Genomic DNA, 22,183 nt, shown 5'->3' on the forward strand with positions numbered 1-22,183 from the left:
TCGAACTCAGAAATCCGCCTGCCTCTGCCTCCCGAGTGCTGGGATTAAAGGTGTGCGCCACCACGCCCGGCTCTGTGTGTGCTTCTTATTGGCTGGTTTTGAAACCTTCCTGTGTTCGCTGAGAATGTTTTGAGAATACTTTTCCTTAATCAGAAAATAAACTGGAATGGCTGGAGAGACAGCAGTTAAGTGCACATACTATTCTTGCTGAGACTCTGAGGTCTTCCCAGTACCCACTGTTACGAAATATAAGGGCGAGGGGGTACTTGGCAGGCCCGTGCCAAGGTGTGCCCTGAGTGATCACACCATGCAACAGATCTGCAATAAAGAAAGTTTGTTGGGGGAAGGGAGAGGAGTGAGACCCGTGTGGGCAGGCAGATAAATACCACCAGGCTAATAAATACTTTCTTGAAAAGAACTGGAAAGTCTTAAATATCCCTAGGTACAGCACTCATGTGACGTCTCCTGTTGGAAAGAATGTAATGGCAAACCAGGCATGGAAATGCATGCCTGTGATCCCAGCACTTAGGATCCCAGACCCAGTCAGAGGTAGGAGGCTCCTAGAAAGTTACAGGCCCACGAGGGCTAAAATCAGTAACCACAAAACAGGTCAGGAGAGAGTCATCGAAAGTGCTTCAAGGTGAGTTCCCAGAAGACTGGGTCATTCCAGCTCAGAGTTAGAGACAGGGAGATCCCAGCCTGGTGCACTTGGCAAGACCCAGGCCAGTTGGAGACTTTCTTTCTCTCTCTCTCTCTCTCTCTCTCTCTCTCTCTCTCTCTCTCTCTCTCTCTCACACACACACACACACACACACACACACACACACACTAAAGATATAGAGCTAGCTGGTCAGTGGTAGTGCACACCTTTAATCCCAGCACTCAGGAGGCAGACACAGGCAGATCTGAGTTTGAGGCCAAACTGGTCTACAGAGTGAGTTCCTAGACGGACAGGGCTACACAGAGACACACCTGACTTGAAATAACCAAACAAGAAAAAAATAAAAAAAAAAAAAGATAAAAAGCTGGCCTGTGCCGGGCGTGGTGGCGCACGCCTTTAATCCCAGCACTTGGGAGGCAGAGGCAGGCGGATCTCTTGAGTTTGAGTCCAGCCCAGTCTACAGAGTGGGTTCCAACCGTCTCAAAACACTAAAATAGAAAACCTAGATTTGTGTGATACTTGCTTTTATTTTGGGCTAAAGCTAGATTAGGTCTCTTTTCAGAAACAAATGCCTTTGTGCTTACTTATTTCATTTTAATGTAATTTAATGTAATTTCATTATATTAAGGCTTTTGATGTTCATACCAGATGATAGAACAAGGGATTAGGCTGAAGTCACATGGCCTCAAAGCAGAGCCACCTGATTGAGCAATGACAGATGACAGAAGGTACAAGAGGCCTTTTGTAAACCTGAACACCCTGATGTGTAGTTGTAGAGTTTTGGCTTGGTAATGTTACTGGTAAGAAATTTTCTTGAGCCAAAGAATAGTTCATTGTTAATAAAGGGTGGACTCTGGAGGCTGTGTGTACCGACCGATTCGGCCTATTGTCTCCACAATGGCATTCACATACACAGAAGCAATTCACCAAGACCGAAGTCACAACATATTAGTCAGCATAAAAGGGGGAAAGGGAGAAAAGAGACTGGGAAACAGGAGACATTTTCTGATTAACAAGAGAAAGATTCAGTTTCTTCTTTATGAGGAAGGAAGGCGACACAGAGTGGGATGTCAGTGAGGTACTAGCATGACTGGATCCGAGAACCCTCATAAAAACCAGGTATGGTGGTGTGTACTTGTAGCCCTAACAATGGCAAGACAGGCATAGATAGGCGGATGCCTGCTCACTGCCCGGCTAGGTGAGCCCACTTGGCAAAGTTCCAGGCCTGTGAGACCCTGTCTCAAGCCAACAGTGAAAGCTTGAGGGACAGCACTCTAGGGCTCTCTGAACCCACAGCATTTGAGGGAAAAAGTGGAACAAGAGATGGGGGAGGTGGTGTGGAAGGAAGATGAAGAACACAGTAAGGCAATGTGTGTGAAAATGCCACAGCAAAAGCCATTATTTTGTGTGCTAAATGAAAGGGTAAATTTTTCTTTATTTAGGAATAATATTTTAAGATATTTAATATTTAAATATTATTAAATATTTAATAATAATATTTAAGTCCTCATTAGCTAGACTAGGCTGGCCTCTGACTCACAATGATCTGCCTCCGCCTCCACCTCCCAACTGTTGGGATTAAAGGTGTGCATCACCATGCCCAGCTAAAATAAACAACTTTCTTTTAGGGCCTAAAATTTAGCCCTTAGACTTCCTTCTCTGTCTCTGAGATCCTTGTAACCAGCTCTGATACATAGACTATGCTTGAAATGCAAACACAAGGGATATAGGTGTAGATATTGTGTGAGTCACTTCTTTGTTACCCAGAGCATATTCAATAAACCCTGGTTTGCTAAAATATACAAGGACAAAGGGCCCCCAGATACAAGGAGCTTTCAGGTACCCATCTCTGGGTGTGCACTTTCAGACTTAGTTCCTTGGCCCTGTAGAGGCTTTGGAAAAGCTATGCTACTGCAAGGTACTGGACTCGTGACAGGCTGAAATATTTCTCTTTATCCAGGGCACCATTTATGGGAGCAATTACTGCAGTAATTATCAGTTATAGAGGGATTTTTGTTGGGAGGATTTATAAGTTAAGGACTTTTAAACTTTTTATTTATTTATTTATTTATTATATGAGATTTCATTATGTTGCCCAGGTTTGCTGCCAACTTCTGGGCTCAAGTGATCCTTGCTTCCGAGCCTTGAGTAGCTTGGATTATAGACAACTACCACCATATTTGGCAAGGCTCCTAGCTCTGTTCCACAGAAACTAAAGCTGGTTGGCTTAAAGGGAAGAACTTATTACCATCTTACTGTACCTCTAACAGAACTGGAGAAGGTGTAGAGAACTGAGGTGAAGGCCACACAGGAGGACCAATGTCCACAGTCACATCTATAAACCACCTGGTGAGAAGAGCTCTCCTGTGTGTCAAGTGCACCATTAGCCCCACCCTCCTCAGTGCTGCACTCCTGCACAACTCAGATGCAGAACAAGATGTGGACTGATGGGTCCAGGTCCTGTGCCAGGCCCCGAGCGCAAGGGATATGGGTAGCTAGGGCCTTTTAACATCAGTGGATGGGCTCTTGCTGACAACCAGCTCAGTGGGGACTCTCCGAAAGCATGAAGTGGTTGGGATGCTGAAAACCAAAACAGGATACTGGCTGTCTTACCGATTAGGAATTTATCTTCTTTTTATAAGTCATTATTACATTGATTGAGTGGTTGATTGGGTGTGTACATGTGTTTTACAGAGTGCATGTCACAGCACACGTGTGGAAGTCACTTATAAAGGAGTGGATTTTTTCCTTCCACCACAACCAGCCAGCCCTTCAGGGCTGAAAGCAAAGGCATATAGGAACCCTCTTAAACCATATTTAAAAGAAGTACAGGGTTTCTTTGTTGTTGTTGTTCTTTTTGTTTTTTTTCAAGTCAGGGTTTCTCTGCGTAGCCCTGGCAGTCTTGGAACTTGCTGTGTAGACCAGGCTAGCCTCGAGTTTATAGACACTGGCATGCCTCTGCCTCTGGAATGCTAGGATTAAAGCCATACACCACTATTCCTGAAAACTTTACTTTTTATTTACGTGAGTACAGATGTTTGCCAAAACAAATGTACAAGTTTAGTCATAGACTCCAAATTGGTAATAACCTAGATATCTGTTTTAGTTAGGGTTTCATTGCTGTGAAGAGACACCATGACCATGACAACTCAGAAAGGAAAACATTGAATTGGGGTTGGCTTACACTTTCAGAGGTTCAGTCCATTATCATCATGGGAAGCATGCCGTGGGAAGCACGGCAGCATTCAGGTAGACATAGGGATGGAGATGGAACTAAGAATTCTACATCCTGATTCCCAGGCAGCAAGGAGGACACTGGCTATGTTTTACTCTGGGCATATCTTGACCTATGAGACCTCAAAGCCTACCTCGGTAGTGACACACTTCCTCCAGCCAGGTCACACCTCCTAAGAGTACCACTCTGTGCTCTAATAGTACCGAGCATTCAAACACGAGAGTCTATGGGGGTCACATATATTCAAACCACCACAGTAGATCTATCAACAGTAGATAAATAGAAATGAAAAATAAATTGAGCAAAAATGAACTGCTATTACACAGAACATGGCTATTTGTCTGAGGGTATAGTAGTCTCAACAGGAGCTAGATGAATGCTTTCTGGACAATTCATTTATATAAAGCCAAAAACCACGGCAACCAGGGAGGAGGAGTGGGGAGTGAAGTAAGCAGCAGATGTGATCAAAGTGCATTACACACACGTGTGAAATAACAAAACTTATCACACTGTGCAGGTAATATGTGCTAATAGGAAGAGGAAGGGAAAGGGGGGCAGAAGGAGGAGGAGAAGAGGAGAAGGAGGAGGAGGAGGGGAAGAGGAGGAGGAGGAGGAGGAGGAGGAGGAGGAGGAGGTAGTGGCAGCGGTAATAAAGGCATGTACCTTTAATTCCAAGCACTTTGGAGGTAGGAGGCAGAGGCAGGTAGATTTCTATGAGTTCTAGACCAGCCTCATCTACACAGAGTTTTAGGCTAGCCAGTGTCTCAAAAAAAAAAAAAAAAATCCACAAGAAAAAAAATGGCAAAACTAATTCAGTCAGAGCAGCGGTAGCTTTGGGAGAGCAAATGCTAACTGGAAAGGAGCACAGGGTGTCTTCCAGGGTTTGAAAGTCCTCTAGGTGGGGCTCTGGATGGTCATTGTATCAGCATCTTAGTCTTCTGTGTGTGGTGGGGTGCAACAAAATATCCGAGGCTGGAAATTCAGTTAAAAATTCTAGAGCTGGAAATAAGGAACATGTGGAAGACTGATCCTGCTGAGACTGTTTGGCTACGTCACATCACAGCTGGGAAAGGGGCTAAGAAGAGACCAAGCGCACAGGGTAAGCCTTCCTAACAACCTATTCTAATAAGAAGTAAGTCACTCCTGGAGGTCAGCACTAACTGCTTGGGGCACAGTTCCAGTCATCTAAGTATGTGCATTACAGCCGCTTCTTAACAGTGCCACCACCTTGAAGTTGCCACACTGAATCGAGCGTCCAGCATTAACCGTACAGCTGTGATAAAAGCAAAAAGCAATTCACGGAAGAAAGAGTTTATTGAGCTTACAGTCCCAGAGGAGATGGTAACTCAGGGATGGCAGCAGGTGGCCGGAGCCGGAAGCAGAGAGATCATAATTCCTGCCACACAGAGAAAACGGAGAGGGGACAAGAGGTGGGTGGAGGCTGTAAATTCTCAAAGCCTGCCCCAAGTGACACACTTTCTCCAGGAAGGCTCTATGCCCGAAATGCTTGTTGCTTTTCCACAGGACATGGGTTTGGTCCTCAGCACCCAAATGGTAGCTTGCAACCACCTTGTAACTCCACTTCCAGGGGATCCGACATCTTCTTCTGACCTCCATAGGCACTAGGCTCACATGGTGATATACATACATGCACGCAAAAACAGTCTTGCACATTAAACAAATACATAAACGTTCTAACCTTCTCCAGACAGCACCGGTAACAGAGAACCAGGTGTCTAAATGCTTGAGCCTGGGGAACATCTCTCGTTCAAAGCACCACGCTGAGCTGCCCTCTTGAGATGCAAGCCCTTCGTATGCTTAACATCCGTGTATTACATTCATTGTGTATCACTAACAACCCCTGGTTTTAGATCCTAAAGCTGCAAGAGCCTGGGGCGGGGTGGTGGGGTGGTGGCTCACTGGTTATAGTGCTTTCGACAGGCATAAAGACTGAAGTTCAGAGCTCCCCCTCCCCCCAGGGCCCACATAAATGCTGGGTGAGTGCCAAGGACCAGCCTTGGCTTGGAGAGGGTTCTGAGAGAAGGGGTGTCTGGGAGCAGTGAAAGCATGGCTCCAAGCAGTCCTGCTTGATGCAGCCTTTCCAGTCTGCTTCTATGTTCTGCTTTCTCTCTGGAGATTTCTGGTTGCTTGCTATTCTAAGAGATCTCTCTATCCATCATGCCCAGCTTGCTTACTTGTGTGTGTGTGTGTGTGTGTGTGTGTGTGTGTGTGTGTGTGTGTGTACACACTGTAGCTGTCTTCAGGCACATCAGAAGAGGGCACTGAATCCCATTACAGATGGTTGTGAGCCATCATGTGGTTGCTAGGAATTGAACTCAGGACCTCTGGAAGAGCAGTCAGTGCTCTTAACCGCTGAGTCACATCTCTCCAGCCCCACTCCAATTCTTAAGGGACAGCAAGCATACATTTTTCTTAACATTGCAAAAGAACTCAGAGATCTGTCTGCCTTTGTTAAGCACAAAGGATAAACTAGTTGGGTGGGACTCTATCTTGAAATTACCATTTCTACCAGATGACAGGGAAGACAGTTCCCTTTCTGACATAAAAATCTGATCTTTGGCCAGTCGTGGTAGCGCATGCCTTTAATCCCAGCACTTGGGAGGTAGAGGCAAGCAGATTTCTGAGTTCGAGGCCAGCCTGGTCTATCGAGTGAGTTCCAGGACAGCCAGGGCTATACAGAGAAACCCTGTCTCGAAAAACAAAAGCAAACAAAGAAACAAAAAACAAAATAAAACAAAACAAAACAAAAATCTGATCTTCACATGTAAGTATGTGGAGACTACCCACACAGGAGCCTATAAGGGCATAGATGCATATACATACAAATGCACAACACACACACACTTGGCATACACGGAAAACAATTCTAAAGCTGTAGTTATAGCAACTGGGTCAGGGGCCACATTCTTCAGGGATGTAGCCACTGGTACCATTAATTAAATGCAAAGGAGAAAGGATAAAAATTGGAACATGAAACCAAACCATGAAAACGGTGGGTGGGGGACTCTTGGAAAGAAGTGGAGGTTTGGTGGGGAGGATCAATATATGTTATATATGATGAAATTGAAAGAACAAATAAAAAGATGAAATGGAAAATTCCAGAAATAAATCATTTATAACTTAAAAAACCAACAGCAAGTGCTGGGCATGATGCTATATGGCAGTAATGCCAGCTCTTGGGAGGTGAAGTTGGAGGATCAAGAGTTCAAAACCAGTCTGGGCTACACAAGACCCTGCCTCAACACCCCCACACAAGCTGTTTAATCAGTGGTATAAATTTCAGAATTTTAGAGGGACTTCATCTAAGAAGGCTTTGTTTGAGAAGAGGCACTTAGGGAATTAAGGAAACTTCTGGATACTACGGTAAAATTCATTAACTAACCATTTAAGATCAGTGCTCTTTACGGTACATGTATTTCAGCTCAACTGGAGTGTGTTTATGTTGCATGTATCTGTGCAGGTATGCAGGTGTGTGTTTGTGCATATGGAAGCCAGAGGTCAACCATAGGGGTCACTCCTTGGGAGCTGCGCTCTTGTTTTAAGCGGTTTCTCATTGGCTGGAGCTCCCTGGTTAGGTGAGACTCACAACGCGGCTTTTCACAGGCTCTGGAGGTTGGCCTCATGTCCTCCTGTGTTTGCACAGCGAGCTCTTTACTAAGAGAACCTCAGCTCTGTACCTGAATTTTAGCTTTTTTTTTTTTTTTTTTTGGTTTTTCGAGACAGGGTTTCTCTGTGTAGCCCTGGCTGTCCTGGCACTCACTTTGTAGACCAGGCTGGCCTCGAACTCAGAAATCCGCCTGCCTCTGCCTCCCGAGTGCTGGGATTAAAGGCGTGCGCCACCACGCCCGGCTGAATTTTAGCTTTTAAAGATTATTTATACTCTTAGTTTTTTTTAAAAATTTTTTTATTATGTATTTTCCTCAATTACATTTCAAATGCTATCCCAAAAGTCCCCCATACCCCCCCCCACTTCCCTACCCACCCACTCCCATTCTTTTGGCCCTGGCATTCCCCTGTATTGGGGCATATAAAGTTTGCAAGTCCAATGGGCCTCTCTTTCCAGTGATGGCCGACTAGGCCATCTTTCGATACATATGCAGCTAGAGACAAGAGCTCCGGGGTACTGGTTAGTTCATCATGTTGTTCCCCCTATAGGGTTGCAGATCCCTTTAACTCCTTGGGTACTTTCTCTAGCTTCTCCATTGTACTCTTAGTTTTTCAAGACAGGGTTTCATTGTGTTACCCTGACTTTCCTGGAACTCACTATAAACCAGGTTGGCCTCAAACTCCCAGAGTGAGTGCTGGGATTAAAGGAGTGTGCCACCACACCCCGCTTACCTTCATTTTTAACAATCTACACATTTGAAGAAAAGCATGTTACCAGGTATTCATCCTTTTTTTGTTTTTGTTTTTGTTTTTCTGGGTGTTTTGTTTGGTTTGTTTTGGTTTTGGTTTTTCCAGACAGGGTTTCTCTGTGTAGCCCTGGCTGTCCTGGAACTCACTCTGTAGACCAGGCTGGCCTCGAACTCAGAAATCAGCCTGCCTCTGCCTCCCGAGTGCTGGAATTAAAGGCATGCGCCACCACGCCCGGCTGAGTCTGTTTTTCAAAGAAGGAAAAGTCCAAAGTAAATTTGGAAACATAATGGCTTCATAAGCTGGAAGCTGCCTTTGGTGTTCTCATGATTTTTTTAATTACTATTTTGTTTTTAAGTTTGAATACAAAATAATGAGCTTCATTATGGTGTAGTGATCTTAGGAGACCACTTACTGGGTTGTGGCAGGTTAGCACAACAATCTTATAATTGTTGGTTCCATGAGTCATACTTGCACCCCGTGTGTGTGTGTGTGTGTGTGTGTGTGTGTGAGAGAGAGAGAGAGAGAGAGAGAGAGAGAGAGAGAGAGAGAGAGAGAGAAAGGGGGGAGGGAGAGGAAGGGAGGGAGGGAGAGAGAGAGAGGGAGAGAGAGAGGGAGAGAGGGAGAGAGGGAGAGGAGAGAGAGGAGAGAGAGGAGAGAGAGAGAGGGAGAGAGGGGAAGGGAAAGGGACAGAGAGGCTCTGAACCTGACTTCACAACTAAGAGGGCATCTTACAATAACATGGTTACAACAATGTCCTTCTTGTCCCCATGAGAAGTCCTGAATGAGCAGCGCGCCAGGAAATGAAGGCCCCTGAAGATGGTTATATTGGTTTTAACAAGTTTATCCTAACACACTGACACATGATTCCTCCCTGTGTGTGTGGCAGGAGGCAGAGGAGGGTGACAGGGGAAGAAATGCTGTTTGTTAACAGAGTGTGAGATACTCAGTCCTATTTAAACTTCTCCTGTGACCTGAAAGCTTGCCAGTGTCATTAATATTCAAGGGGACTCCAGGGATTTTTACTGCCAGAGGGCAACCCCAGGTTAAACCATAGGAAAAGCTATTCAGAACCCTCACCTCTGCCTGCCAGGTGACTCGGCCACCAGGAGATGGAAACTGCTGCTGCTCACAGAACTGCTGGTGATAGCCAGGATTTTCTTAGAAACACTTTGGATTAGCCTTTGAAATCAGAGAATATGAAGGACTGCATACACACTGCAGGAACATTCCAGACAACTGGCTACACTATGTCCTATGGCCATGAGTGGCTACTGTGCTGTCTGCTTCACTGAAGGTCATTTCTTGATGTCTGCCTTAGCCTCAGCATGGGAAGCTGGTACTAAAGTATATTGAAAAAAGTCCTGCTCCTGGGCTGGGTATACAGCTTAGTAGTGGTAGGGCACTTACCTAGTATGCACGAGGCCCTGTCTTCCATCCCTAAACCAGGAACAAAGGAGGGATAGAGGGGAGGAGGGAGGGACGGAGGGAGGGAGGGAGGGAAGAAGGGATAGAGGAAGGGAGAGAAGGAGGGAAGGAAGGAGAGACAGGGAGGGAAGAAGTGGGAGTCTGGAAACGGCTCAGTGGGTAAGAGTACTTGTTGTGTGAGCTTGAGGACCTGAGAACGGATCCCCAGTGCCCATGTGAAAAGCCTAGCATGGCTCTGGGTTCTCCCCTGTGATCATAGTACTGGGGGCTGGAGAGGGAAATGGAGACAGAATAACCACAGAGGGCTCCTGGTGGACTCCAGCTTCAGTGAGAGGCCGTTCGCAAGGGACATGATGACACAGGCACTCCACGTTGTCCTCTGTCCTCCACACGCATACAAACCAAGTGCCTACACCTGCACCCATGCGTGTACGTTTGCTCACATGCATGTGCCATATTTACACACACACACACACACACAGGAAACAGAAACTACTCTTTTTCTTTGCGGCACTCATTAGCAATTCATGAAGGTTCCGACTTCTCCACATCTAATTTTTCATTTGTTTGAGGCAGTCTCATGTAGCCAGGGCTGACCTTGAAGTTGATGTGTAGCTAAGAATGACCCTTAACTTCTGATCCTCCTGCCCCAAGGCACTGAGGGCTAGGATTACCTAGGACAACCAGCATGCCACCATAACACTTGGCCCACTCTCCAAATGTTTACCAACACACACACACACACACACACACACACACACACACACATTCCTTTCCTCTCTTGCCCCTTTAGTAACAGTCATTGTCATACAGATTTGCATTTTTCTAAGGATGTTGGCCATACACCCATTTTCTTTGCATAAATATCTATATAAGTCCTTTGTGTCTTTTTAATTAGACAAGTTTGTTGTTTTTGTTGTTGTTGTTGTTACAGAGATTCTTTCTATATTTGAGATTTGATTTAGACATATATGTTTGTTTCAGGTGACGGTAAGTGAGCTAGGGCCCTGGGCATGCTAGGTAAGTGCTTACTGTATTCCCAACCCACGTTTTGAACTTGGGTAAATCTATCTTTTTGTTCACCAAAAGATGTGAAAGTAGCCTTCAGAAGATAATCACAGTCAGATTCCTTTGGGAAGCAAAAACACTGTACCCTGCCTTGGTCTGGTGGCTCAGACCTGCAGGCATCGTCACTGCATGACTGGTTGTGCCCACCAGGTTAGTTACAGACAGCAGGTCATAGAAATTAAAACCAAGTCAAAGTAGAGCTCAAACTAGGGCCTGAGATGACTTGGTGGGTGGAGTTGCTTGCTGTTTAATGGGGCAAGACTGACAATCTGAACTCAGCACCTCTGGAAGAGCAGTTGGTGCTCTTAACCGCTGAGCCATTTCTCCAGCCCAACAATTTTTAAAGTATAAAAGTCAAATAACACAATCCAAGGTGTCTTTTGTACCTCATAGTTCCTGAGGCTGCCACCGGCCTCCTTCCTTCAAGCCTGGCAAGCTATAAGCCAAGTGGGAAATAAAGGGGACTTGTCCCTTAAATGCTTTGTGTTGTATTTTATTTTTGAGACAGCGTCTTACTACGTAGCTTTGGCTGTCCTGGAACTTGCTATGTAGAGCAGGTTAGCTTTGAACTCATAAAGACCCACCTGCCTCTGCCTCCATATCCAGTCACAACTGCCTTTAGCTTGCAGTGGGAAAGGGAAGACTCTAGTGAATGGTTAGAGACCATTCTGTAGGTCAAAAGATTTTTAAAGAAATGAGACATATCTGGTGAGAATGCTGTGAGCCATGGGGGTAAAATTAGGAGGGTGGGAGCTGAGACATAAACACCAGGCAGAGATTAGGAAAGAAGGTAGTGGAGACCGCTCAGCACGTAAACACTGGCTGCTGGACCTCTGCCAGGTCCCACGTGGAGAAAGGGGAAAACACTCCTCAAAATTGTCCTCTGAGCCGGGCGTGGTGGCGCATGCCTTTAATCCCAGCACTTGGGAGGCAGAGGCAGGCGGATTTCTGAGTTCGAGGCCAGCCTGGTCTACAGAGTGAGTTCCAGGACAGCCAGGACTACACAGAGAAACTCTGTCTCGAAAAATCAAAAAAAAAAAAAAAATTGTCCTCTGACCTCCACAAACACACTGTGGTACACCTGTACACACACACACACACACACACACACACACACACACACACACAGGAGGGAGAGAGAGAGAATAAATAAATGAATAAATAAATACATGTAGTAAGAATATAAAACTGTCATCTAAAGTAATTCCCCGGGACTGGGAGCAACCTCATTATGCTTTTCTCTCCATAGCTGATTTCAGCAATAGTTTCATGGAATATTGCTCTGGACTGCGTTGTTTTAAGCAACTACAAATATTTACTTCCATGCTTTGCCTTGATGATAGTCCCAAGACAAGATACAAGCCTTGTACTTTTGAGATAGTAGTATTAAGTGTACAAAAGCCCAAAGTCCATGCTAAGACTTGACCTTTTAAAAACCAGTAACATAAGGCTTGATGATATCTCTCTGTCTGTCTGTCTATCTATCTATCTATCATCTATTATAGTCTATCTGTCTGTCTGTCTATCCATCTATCTATTTCTATCTCTCTCTCTCTCTATCTATCTATCTATTATATATATATGTGTGTGTATACATGTGTATATCCATATACATACACATACATACATACACACACATACATACATACATACATACATACATGACATACATGCATACATACATGGTGGAAGGAGAAAATACTCCCCAAAGTTGCATATATTTGTGTGTGCGCGTATCATATGTATTTTGGAGGGCGGAGGCAGTGTTTTCAAAATAGGGTTTCTCTGTGTAGCCCTGGCTGTCCTGGAACTCACTCTGTAGACCAGGCTGGTCTCAAACTCAGAAATCTGCCTGCCTCTGCCTCCCAAGTGCTGGGATTAAAGGTGTGTGCCACCACTGCCCAGCTATTTTTTTTTTCTTACATGAAGTGATAGAGGCACATACCAGTAGTCCCAGCTACATGGGAGACCAAAGGCAAGATAGCTTGAGTCCAGAAGTACCAGACCAGTTGGAGCATTTCGGCTAGACTTGGTCTCAGACCATAACAAAACAAAGAGAAAGAAAGGAAGAAAGAAGAAAACAGCACATAGATATTTTTCTTTTCTTTCTTTCTTTTTTTTTTTTTTTTTTTGATGTTTGTTTGTTTGCTTTTTAAAGACTGGTTTTTCTGTATAGCATTGACTGTCCTAGAATTTACTCACAAAGTCTAGGCTACCTTTGAACTCTGAGATCCGCCTGCCTCTGCCTCCTGAGTGCTGGGACTAAAGGTGTGCACCACCACACCGCCTGGCTGATATTTTTTCTTAAGCCTTGGCCTGAAGAGGCTAAGCGACAGAAGAAAGTACATATTTCTGTCTCCACTTCGAAGCCCACTGGATACTCCTTTTTTCTGCCAGCCTTGAATGCTAGCTAGACTCTCCCTTTCCACATGGTTGGGTTCCTGCATATTACAGGGCACAGGCAGCCAGTTCAAAAGGCTCCGACCGACGGGTGTTCCTTCCTTTCCTTCGCATGTTTAAAGAACCATGCACAGCAATAACCAGTTCCCAAGGATAAGGCGCGGATATGACATCACCAACTCTTACTGACTTTGAGGCAGGAACAGAAAATCTAGAAATGCTTAAGTTCTTTATTATTTTTAATCTTGGAACAGGGAAGGGTGTCGACCCAGATCTGCAGCTCTGGATATCGAAGGACAGGAACACTCTCAGGCACTTTGCTTGTGTTCTCTATGAAATCCTCTTGATGCTGACTGATAGCACACAGAACCAGAGTGTGCCCTCTCTCTAGTCTACTCTGGATGTCTCTTTCCGGTGCGATTATCTAAGTCCCTCTCAATACCAAGAGGAGCATGTAGAGGTTCCACAAGCACTTTTCCTGATGTGTATGCCTGGAGGCTAGAAGCCAGCTTGAGTCTGGGAGTGTGAAGTCACTCTGGGTAACACAGAGGGACCTCTTCTGAAAACAAAACGGAGGGCTGGAGAGATGGCTCTGTGGTTAAGAGCACTGGCTGCTCTTGTAGAGGACCTGGGATTGATTCCCAGCACTCACATGGTGGCTCACAACCGTCTGCAACTCCAGTTGTGGGGGATCCGACGCCAGCACACAGACACATGTGCAGGCAAAACCAATGCACATAAAATAAAAACAAATCAATCATTAAATCAAACGAAACTGGGGTGGGGTTGAAACTGGGGTGGGGCTTGAATCTCTGTCTTCCCTGAGCCTGTGTCTAGACTTTGAAACTGTTCTCCAGTGGCCAAGTTTTAAAACTCAAAGGCCAGGAATCCCTACCCAACCAAATAAAACATGCAGGCAGAAACACAGCCTCCTGCTTTCCCCTCTCAGGAACCCACACACTTACTTCATAATCTCCATTGTCCAATGTCCAGCTAGTGACCAGTCTTTCCTATTACCCATGTAGAGCTCAAGACCCTTGCCTTCAGACCTCCATGAATTTATCCCATAACTTACCACCTCCTGGGGTATGGTTTAGATCTTAGATGTCTCCTAGCCTTCTCTGGGATGTGTCTTTCTGGTGTGAATATCTAAGTCCCTCTCAATACCAAGAGGGGCGTGCAGAGGTGCCACAAGCACATTTCCCTCTTAACCTGAAGAACTGAGGTGGCGGTGAAACACAGTGATGTGTGCACCTAGAGGCTAGAGGCCAGCTTGAGTCATGTATTCAGGCCGTGGGAGTATGCCCCTGCAGGGGGTACTGGGATCTGAGCCCCGCTTTCTTTCATTTGTAGTGCTGGGGATGGAACTCAGGGCTCTCATGTTAGGTTTGTTTGTAGAGATAGGATCTTTCTAAGTTTCCCAGGCTAGTCTCAAACTAGAAACCTATTTACCTCAGCTGTGATTACAGGTGTGTGCTGGTATGCCCTGCTCCTCCTTCTCCTTCTCTTCTCCTTCCTCCCCTTCCTCCTCCCCCTTCTCACCCATCCTTCTTTTTCCTTTCTGGTTGCTTTGAGGTAAGTAGCTTTGCATTGCACATGTTCCAAGTGTTAATCTCAACGTGTGAGAATAAGACCATTACCACAATTTTGAGCCAAGTTTGAAGCAAATTTTATGAAGCACTAGCCAGGTCAATGGACTCTGGCCAGGTCCATACCCAGGGTTCCTACCTTATGGCAATGAACCACTTTAGACAGGGATTTATAAAGGCAAGACCCATTTGGCTACATACTTCCTATCTTTGTCCAATCAGGAGCAAGCATACATCCTGACATACTTCCTGCCTACATACCTCCTGTGACCTACACCAGCATATCCTGTGTAGTTGGGGCAACCAAGCTTGTTTACAGAAGCGAAAACAGATAGCTTGTTATCTTATCTTATCTTCCAGTATTCCAGGAAGTTATCTGTCCTTGGGCAAGGGTGACGTATAGGTTAGAGGCATTTTTGTCTTACAGATCTCCTGAGCACTGTAATCTAAACTTAAAACATAATGTCAGCCCTCACTTTAGCTATGCTTGCTCTTCTCACCTCAGGCCCCAAAACAACTGAGCTGAGCATTCACAGATTGAACACTCTGGAAGCTACAACTAAAATGCATTGGTCCTCCTTTTAAAACGATTATCTCATGCCAAGCAGTGATGGCACATGCCTTTAATACCAGCACTTGAGAGGCAGAGGTGGCAGAGGCAGGCAGATCTTTGAGTCTGAGGCTAGCCTGGTCTACAGAGTGAGCCTGGGCAGCCAGAGCTACATGCGCGTGCGCGCACACACACACACACACACACACTTGCATTAAAAATCCCAAAATAACAATAACAAATAAATAAATAAATAAATAATGATTATCTTAAAGGCTGGAGAGATGGCTCAGTGTTTAAGAGCACCAAGTGCCTTTATAGGAGGCAATGCCCTCTTCTGACCTCTCCAGGTTCTAGGCATGCACATAGTGCACAGTTGTGCACTTGGACAAAGCTAACATATACACAAAATAAGAGAAGTAAGTCTAAAAAAATTATCTCAGTCATTTTGTCACAGTGACAGAAAACTGTTGAACACTTACCCCGTGTAATGACACAATGCTACCATGGAAACAGACACAACAAAACCTAGTGGAAATCTCAGTAGTGTTTATAATCGGCTTGGTGCCTCCATTTTAAAACAAACTGAACCAACTAGTCCAGCCTGGCCCCAACCAACTGACACTTTTTTCTGCTAACTCTCAACATATATATTTTTTCCCATTTTACAAATGAAGATACTGAAGGCCGGAATAATTACAGACCATGTTCAAGGTCACAGAGTCAGTGATCAGATAGAATCCTGTAAGAGTTCATTATCACTCAAAACATATTGTCTATTTTAGGGCTGGCGAGGCAGCTCAGAGGTTAACCTGGTGCTCTCACAGAGGACCAGGGCTTGTTTTGCAGCACCGGTGTGGCAGCTCACAACTGCCTGGAACTCCAGGGAATGAACATCCTTTTCTGGCCTCCATGAGTACCAGGTATACATATGGTACTCATACATGCAATTGCTCACACATGCACTTAAAGTAAAAATAAACAGGGGCTGGGCATGGTGGTGCACACCTTTAGTCCCAGTGCTTGGAAGACAGAGGCAGGGTAATCTGAGTTCAAAGCTAGCCTATCTACAGGGGTTCCAGGCTAGCCAGAGTTGCATTGTGAAACCTTGTCTTATAATAAAACAAAACCACAGAGCGGTAGTGGCACACGCCTTTAATTCCAGCACTTGAGAGGCAGAGGCAGGTAGATTTGTGAGTTCGAGGCCAGCCTGGTCTACAAAGTGAGTTCCAGAACAGCCAGGGCTACACAGAGAAACCCTGTCTCGAAAAACAACAACAACACCCCAAAACATAATAAAACAAAACCACCAAATCATTTTTTTTTTCCAGACAGGGTTTCTCTGTGTAGCCCTGGCTGTCCTGGAACTCACTCTGTAGACCAGGCTGGCCTCGAACTCAGAAATCCTCCTGCCTCTGCCTCTTAAATGCTGGGATTAAAGGCCTGCACCACCATGCCCAGCAAAAAGCCACTTTTTAAGAGTTATTTATTTTATATCTATGTTATGTGTTTGCCTGTGTGTTTGTCTGTGTACTACATGCATACCGGATGCTCACAGAGGCCATAGAAAGCAAAAGATCCCCTGAAAGTGAATTTCCAGATGGTTTTGAGTTGCCAGGTGGGTGCTGGGAATCAAGCCCAGGTCCTCTGGAAAAGCAGCCAGTGCTCTTCACTGCTGGACTGCATTCCAACCCAAGGCAACCACTTTTTAAAAGCCTATTCAGGAGGCTGGGGTAATGTCTCCGTGGGTAAAGTATGTGCTGAGCAACACGAGGATCTGAGTTCACATCCCCAGCACCCAGAAAGAGAACTGGGTGTGGCAATACAGGTCTGTGACTCCAGAGTTGGTTCAGGAAGATGGTGTGGTAGCAGAGACAGGCAGAATCCAGGGATCAAAAGTCAAATGGTCTAGCTGAACACAAAGCTCAACGGTCAGTGCAGAGACCCTGTATCAAAAGATAAGGTGAGCCGGGCGGTGGTGGTGCACACCTTTAATTCCAGCACCCGGGAGGCAGAGGCAGGCAGATCGCTGAGTTCGAAGCAAGCCTGGTCTACAGAGTGAGTTCCAGGACAGCCAGGTCTATACAGAGAAACCCTGTCTCAAAATACAAAAAGCAAAACAAAACAAAACAAAACAAAAAAGATAAGGTGAAGAGATAGCTAAGGAGGACATCCCAGCATCAGTCTCTGGACTGCACACATCACTTCAGAGCACCATCTTCACATGTGCATTCCCATGTCTATATCACACACCAAATCACAACTAAGTCTATGTGTTCTCCACATCATAGTAAAACAACACCACAGCATGCAGCAGGGATGTAAGGAGCTTTGTTCATAAACAATGTGAAGTAGGCATGTTACTGATGCATAACATACAATAACTTGGCAGGCACTTGATAATAGAAGAATGACTTCATCAGTGTGGCTCTATATTGTAAGAAGCCATTTAACAGGGCTGGAGAGATGACTCAGTGGTTAAGAACATTGACTGCTCTTCTGAAGGTCCTGAGTTCAAATCCTAGCAACCACATGGTGGCTCACAACCACCTGTAATGAGATCTGACACCCTCTTCTGGTATGTCTGAAGACAGCGACAGTGTACTTATGTATAATAAAAAGTAAATCTTTGGGTCTGAGCGAGTGGGGACTGAATAAGTGAAGTTGACCAGAGTGAGCAGGGATAACTGGAGTGAGTGGGGTTGATAGCATCGAGCAGAGGTCCTAAATACAATTCCCAACAACCACATAAAGGCTCACAACCATCTGTACAGCTACAGTGTACCCATATACATAAAATAGATAAGTCTTTTTAAATTATTCATTATTATATTTATTTTTATTATTATCATGTATTTATTATTATTTATTAATATATGTAAGTATACTGTAGCTGTACAGATGGTTGTGAGCTACCATGTGGTCACTGAGATTTGAACTCAGGACCTTCAGGAGAGCAGTCAGTGCTCTTAACTGCTGAGCCATCTTTCCAGCCCCCAAATAAATCTTAAAAAAAAAAAGAAGCCATTTAACCCATAAATAATATTGAAAATATACCTTTAGATAATTATATAAGCATATGATTCAGCATAAAGTATGCCCTATTTCAATATCAAACCTGCCAGACAGCATTCAGGTAGCTGAGGGAAGGCCAGCCTGAGCTATAAAATGAGTTTCCGGCCAACCTAGGCTATCTAATACCAAACCACTGAACTGGGAGTATGGCTCAGTAGTAGAGCCTTTGCCTAGCACGTGTGAGAGTCTGAGTTCTCTATCTAGCTCTAGCAATAGTGGTGAGAAAATAATATCAAACCATATTCAACTTAACGTCTATCCTGTGAATGCAAATAAACTTCACAAACCGATATAGGAGGGACAATGAAAGGCCTCAGCTGGTTACGATGGCTCTTGCCACAGCCTGACAACCGACTCCTGCAGGTTGTCTTCTGCTTCTACAAATATCCATGCCTCTTGTGTGAGCAAGCACACATGCACACATGCAAATAAAACTGCTAGGCACCAGTGGTGCACATCTTTAGCATTAGGGAGGCAGAGAAAGACAGATCGCTGAGTTCGAGGCTAGCCTGGTCTACAGACTGAAGTACAGGACAGCCAGAGCTACACAGAGAAACCCTGTCTCAAAAACCAAACCAGAACAAAACAAACGAATAAAAAGAAAAGAAAAAGCCGGGTGTGGTGGTGCACGCCTTTAATCCCAGGACTCAGGAGGCAGAGGCAGGCAGATTTCTGAGTTCAAGGCCAGCCTGGTCTATAAAGTGAGTTCCATGACAGCCAGGGCTATACAGAGAAACCTTGTCTCCAAAACAAAACAAAACAAAACAAAAAATAGAATTTCTGTCTTTGTCTACAGTAACCAAGGAAAGGACTTCCAGTTGTGGATTTGTGGACAGCCCTTGGGAGGCACACTCAGAGAACAGCCAGGTAATCCAGAGAAGGAAGAGGGAGGCTCCCTCCCCTCCGAGAACTGAAAACCTGAGTGTTTGATGTGTTCAAGGGGTGGGAAGAGAAGACAGAAAAAGAGGTTGATGCCAGATATCCTTCAAGAAAGATGGGAGTGGCCCACAATCAGTAAAAGCAGAGCTGTGTTTAGCTATGCCTAAAAGCTTGCAAGGACCAAGGCATCTGGAGACTCCTGAAGTGCTCTTCAGCGTTTAAAGAAGGCATCTTTGGCCCTAATGGCTGCTTAGATTCAAACCACAGTACTAGAGATGCTATACTTCACGTGTTCTGTCTCTCTTAAGCTCACCATCAGGGCTTCTCTCAGGGTTGACAGACATCAGCAGTGACACACAACAGCACTTCAGAGAGGGAGAGTCCTGAAGAATGTGTCTATTTGGCTGCAGAACATTGTTTTTTGGTTTTCCTTTTCTTTTCTTTTTTTTTTTTTTTTTTTTCCTTTTTTCGAGACAGGGTTTCTCTGTATAGCCCTGGCTTTCCTGGAACTCACACTGTAGATAGACCAGGCTGGCCTCGAACTCAGAAATCCGCCTGCTTCTGCCTCCCAAGTGCTGGGATTAAAGGCGTGTGCCTCCACTGCCCGGACATTTGAAGGTAACATATAGGGCTGGAGTGGCTTGAATGACTGGTCACTTGTTAAGTTCGGTGAGACTGAAATAGACCAGAACAGCAGCAGAACCCGGGTTCAAGAGGCCACCAGAGATCAGTTACTTCTTGCTGGTGTGACCAACCTGCCACTTCAGACAGAAGGGTTTTTCTTACAGGTTGATGGTACATCCTTCAGGAGCAGAAGGCACAGTTACAGGATCCTGAGGCAAATGGTCACACTGTGTTAGCAGTCAGGAAACCCAGAGCAGACAGGAAGTCGGTAGGTCTATAAGACCTACACTTAGAGTCCCAGTCAGGAAAGTGAGCCACAGTAGTAACTGTGGTGATGGATCCTTAGCCACAAACTCCTCCCAACCACTCTGTCTATCCCCAGTCAGGATCATCAGTCTTAAGACAGGTTCCCTTGTGCAGCTCCCTTCAAAAAGCTCTTTCTGTAAGGCTACACCAGGAAATCAACCCTCCAAGACTCTCCACTTGCCCTTCATCTATGTTAGGAAGTTGGGGAATAGGGCTGGGTATGAGGGCTGTGCTCTTCAGGGCAGGCAGTTAGGGGGTATAATGTCTAAAGAGAACTTGAATGTATGAATAAAACTGAAGCCTGGCTTACCTTTTTTATTACCGATACACAACAGCCTCACCAAAGCTCAGAATAAGGCATGAAGAAGTTTGATCTAAATTCTATGCAATTGCTGCAGTTGGCAGGATATTAATTTTAGTCGTAATTCTTAAAGGAAAATACATTGCTCTTGTTAGTCTTAGTAAGTGTTTTACAGACATTAATCCGGAGAACAGTTATACCATTGGCCACATTCTGATTCAGCTATTATGTTCTTTTGGAGAATTAACTTATAAGGAAGTCTATGTTTCTAGACTGTACATCTTACTGAATTTAAGTTGTAGGTTTCATATGCCCAAGGGCCTAACTGTGACCATAAAGACAAAACAGAAGTTAACTATGTCATTTTATATGACTACTGTGATTTTTCATTTCTGTATATCAATAATTATAAGATATATTAGTTAAAAATGCCAATATTAGTTCACACTTAAGAGTATTTCATTGAATGTGGATAATGCCTTTAAAATACATTGTTGCAGGATATTTGATCACACTGAATCCAGAGATTGTGTTGTTTACTGGAAAAGCCTGTTTCTAGTTGTGGTGTGGCTTGGTCTTTGCATATGTCTTTAATTCCTTGGGGTGGAATACAGACACGCTCTTAGTAAACACCTTTGATCCCAAACAATGAAGGTAAAGTTAGTTTGTAGAAGGAAGCACCCATGTTTGAAAGTGATGTCTAATTTGAGTGTCAGACAAAGTGATGAATCAGAGAAAGATGTGACAGAATAGGATATGCCCAACTCTCATGAGAATAGAGAGAAAACAGAGGCTACTTAAAAGAAAGCAGCACAGAGAGAGAAAAGAAGAGAGGGCAGTTTTACTGGGACAGTTGTACAGAAACAGGTTGCAGAGAGAGAGAAACCTAGACACAAGTTTAGTCAGAAGGAGCCAGAGAATGAGAAGGAGCCAAAAGACTAGAACAGACTGCCAGAGTTAGTTTGAGGCTAAGCAGAGAAAAAAAAAAAATCAGAGGTTGAGAGAGAAGCCAAATTGAATCAGTCAGCTTGAAGTTGAGTTTGAGCCAGAACACTTGAGTTCATCAGCCAGCCAGAGGTCAGATCAGAAATAACTAGGAAGGGGTGAGCTTATTCAAGCAGTAAATTTCAGAGGCTGACAGCATTCTAGGTCTAAATTAGATTGTACAGAGGTTAGAAGCTTCCAGGACTAAGCCTTTGTTGGCAGACAGAGGTAGTAAGCCTCTGAGATGACAATTACATCAAGTGAATAAATGATATTTTAACAATACGTATTTATTTTTGCTTTAAAAAAAATAGGCTCCCACTATGTTGCTCTGAATTCACCATGTAGCCCAGGCTGGCCTCCAACTCAGAGTAATCCTCCCGCCCCTGCCTCGTATCATCACATCTGGCTTTTTTTTTTTTTTTTTGAACATAGATCATGATGGGGAGCATGGCAGCAGGCAGCAGGCATGGTGTTAGTGCTGAACAGAAAGAATCTTGCTATGTCATTGTCTCAGTTAGGCTTTCAGTGCAACGCTCATAAAGGAAACCATTTCATTGGGTTTGGCTTACAAGTTCAGAGACTTTGTCCATTATAATCACTGTGAGAAACATGGCACTGTGCAGGCAGACATGGTGCTGGAGAAGGGACTGAGAGTTCTATAGCTTGATCTATGGGCAGCAGAAGGAGACTGTGTGACACACAGGGT

The sequence above is a fragment of the Mus caroli genome, unplaced genomic scaffold (assembly GCF_978045245.1).
Source record: "Mus caroli unplaced genomic scaffold, Mus_caroli_1 scaffold_15, whole genome shotgun sequence".
Taxonomy (NCBI): Eukaryota; Metazoa; Chordata; class Mammalia; order Rodentia; family Muridae; genus Mus; species Mus caroli.